Here is a 3,237-nt window from a genome sequence, read left to right as displayed (position 1 = left end):
TATTGGGAATGTCCAGGTGAAAAAGCATCAAAATCGCCAACATGTTCCTCATCGACATCATCAAAATCGCAAACATATTCATCATCATCATCATCATCATCAAAGTATAAATCATAGCTAGCGATGTTCGAGCCGTCGATTGCATTCGAACGCTGTCGATCGCGAAAAAAATGTAATAAAATATGAGAAAAAACACGATGTAATAAGATGCGAATAAAAAATTTTCGTCCACATCATTTTATACATGTACTTTATTTTCTAGTCTCCATCCATCTATCCATCCATACTATACCTCGACGCGCTAATAAAAAACCGTATTGAAAAAAAAACTGCGTCATAAAAAAGAGGATTCATTTCTTCTATTCTTTCTTCACTCATATCTATCGCCTACAAAACATACTACGTTATAATATCAGTCACGTTATTAATCTGGCACATGCCAGATAATAATTGTGTCATGTAAAGCGTCGTGCTCTATCTTTCTCTAACGTGCAAACCCTTGTTATCTACGCATTTTTGGGGTGGACGCGAGGCCCGCAGCAGCGGCGGCGGCGATGGTGGCGGCGGCGGTGGCGGTGGCGGCGGCGGTGGCGGATGAAAAAAAATAAGAAACGCATTGTTTATGTGGATCCTATTACAACGATGCCGCAGGGACTTCCCGCGTCTTCCTCCTCTACCGCGCCTTCCTCCGCCCGCGCCTACGAGTACCCCCCGCGCTCCGCGCACCTCTCCGAGAACCTGAGTTAGAACCCACCTAGTATACCTACTAACTCTAAATCAAATTGAGCTGACTGTATACTAAAAATTGTAATTATAGTTTGTAATTCATCTAAGTGGGTGATCAGATAATGGAATATTTCCAATTTATTCATAAAAGTTAATTATAATCTATAATAAACCTATTTCTTCTCCTTTTATATGTATAGCTTAAATTAATAACAATAACAATAACAATAACAATAACAATATCGATAACAATAATAATAACTAACAATATCAATAACAAATTATATTATATTATAAAAACAATAATTAATTAATCATAAATTTTAATTTTTAAATATATTAAAAAATTCCTAAAACCTTTATTTAAAATCTTTCTCCTAAAACTTAACGCATAATAAAATTTAAATAAATAAGTCAGCTAAATTTAAGCTCTTAGACTCATATTCTAGACATAGAAATTAAATTTCTCTTATTTATTCTTCTTTAACCCAATCTTCTTATTATTCATCTATTAATTAATATTATTTGTAAATGTAATTTACTTGTAATGATATACCTGATTAAAAGGATTATTTTGATGAAATAAATTATGTATATGTTATGTCCGGCGGACTCACGCGACTCTTTTCTTTCATAGAGATCTCGAATTCCTCGAAACTCTAAAATTTTATTATTCTTTCCTTTTTTATTTTTTTTTTATCTTAAAAACTAAGAATCCGTTATCTCCTCATGAATGTCGCTCCGAGATAAAAATCAATATGTATGGAAAGCGTAAGACTGGCCAGATTAACGTCAAGATTAACGATCAAGTCGCGAACGATTCTCGCTAATTCGTAATTATAAAATTTAAGAAACGGCACGCGACGTTCAGGGGTAGATTCTGGGTGGTCCCGTGGCGACGATGCATCCGCGACTTCTCGGCGCCTGAGACGCGCGTTTCCCCATAAATCTTAGAGTCATAAAAATTTGGAGTTTCACTTTCCCACTCTACTGATTCCTGTCAACATCCTTTCCTCCCCCAAAATCTTGACCAACCCAAGAGCAAAAGAAAATCCTACTACCAGCCAACGAAACCTATTCCACCAATCCAAATTGAGTAATCTGGGGCGATTAGTATAAAAATCGCGATTCCACAACCCTTGCCGCAGATAGATAGCAGAGCAGATAGATAGCAGGGCTGATAGATAGCAGAGCAGATAGATAGCTGATCGGGTAGATAGTAGATCAGTTAGGTGGCAGATTTATCTCGAAGTCCGGAGTAGTCGAGCGAAAAGTCGCGATAATCAAAGTTAAAGTAAAATCAGTGAGTTGATCGCGAAACTTTAAGTTCTGATAGAATCAGTGCAACCAATTCTATCATCGGGAATCACCCCAAATCAACAGCCTTGATCGAGGAAGTCCGTTCAACCTACAACATTTGCCGCCACCTTGTCCGCGGTTGGGCCATCATCAGTAAGTTCACATTATCTAACCTCGAGTGGTCCCTCCCCGTCTTTCCCTCTTGCTTTTTGGGACCCTCATTAAAATAAAATTTTTTTAGTGCGTTCACGCCGGCAGTTTGCCCCTCGTCGCCGTCGCTTGACGAGAACCGCCCGATCGCGCCGATTCGCCGCCCGCGCCCAGGTTTTCCAGCAAAACCAACTCGCGGTCTCGGAACAGATTCCCCTTATTCAATTCCCCTTAGCTACTCTATCTCCACCCCTCGAAATCTCTTATTCGCCAATTTCGAATCCATCCCCTATTCCCCCTGCTAATTTCCCCCCGCATCTACCATCACCCCCTCAGATAGATACCACCCTCTCGATCCTACACCATGGCTATTCTCCCGCTGCTCCCTTCCCCCATCTTTTCCACGATGCCCAGGAACTCTTAGAGTACATGGCACACTCCACCCCCACCCACCAAGATTTGGTCGTCGTGAGGATCCCAGAATCCGACGGCCTTTTCTCGGTCCCAGTAGAGTCCCTCGTCCCCTTCGACCTTTTCTCCCTCAAACCCTATAATCCTAGCCTGTACTAATAGCATCCCCCTCCCTTTTTTCTTCTTCTCAAATCCACTCACCAAAACCTCTTTCCTTTTTCTCTCTTAAACTATTCTCCCCGTAACTCTTTCTTTCTGCCACGATACTTTACACACACACGCACGCACACACATACACTCACACATTCATAAAAGCGTGTGTATAACTCAGAGTTGAGATCCCAAAAATTGTATTACCTTTTAATTTACTCGACAAAATTGTATTTATTTATTTTTTCTCAAAATGTATCACTCAAGTTTGTTTTTTATTATATTATATTATTATTAAATTAACTCCCCGGTAGTTTTTCTTTCTTTCAAATAAAACCTCTCCTCGTATTCTTAAGCTCTCCCGCGATTGCACTTAGCCTTCTCCCCGGTCACTTGGATTAAGTTCCATGACCGAAAGTCAGGGCATACGGCCGTACTGGCGCAGCTGGCGTTAAAGTGCGCCCCTCTCGGCACACTGACCCAGTTTGGGCCCTTTTTCAA

Source organism: Trachymyrmex septentrionalis, unplaced genomic scaffold (assembly GCF_001594115.1).
Source record: "Trachymyrmex septentrionalis isolate Tsep2-gDNA-1 unplaced genomic scaffold, Tsep1.0 scaffold478, whole genome shotgun sequence".
NCBI lineage: Eukaryota > Metazoa > Arthropoda > Insecta > Hymenoptera > Formicidae > Trachymyrmex > Trachymyrmex septentrionalis.
Note: the sequence above shows the minus strand (reverse complement) of the source record.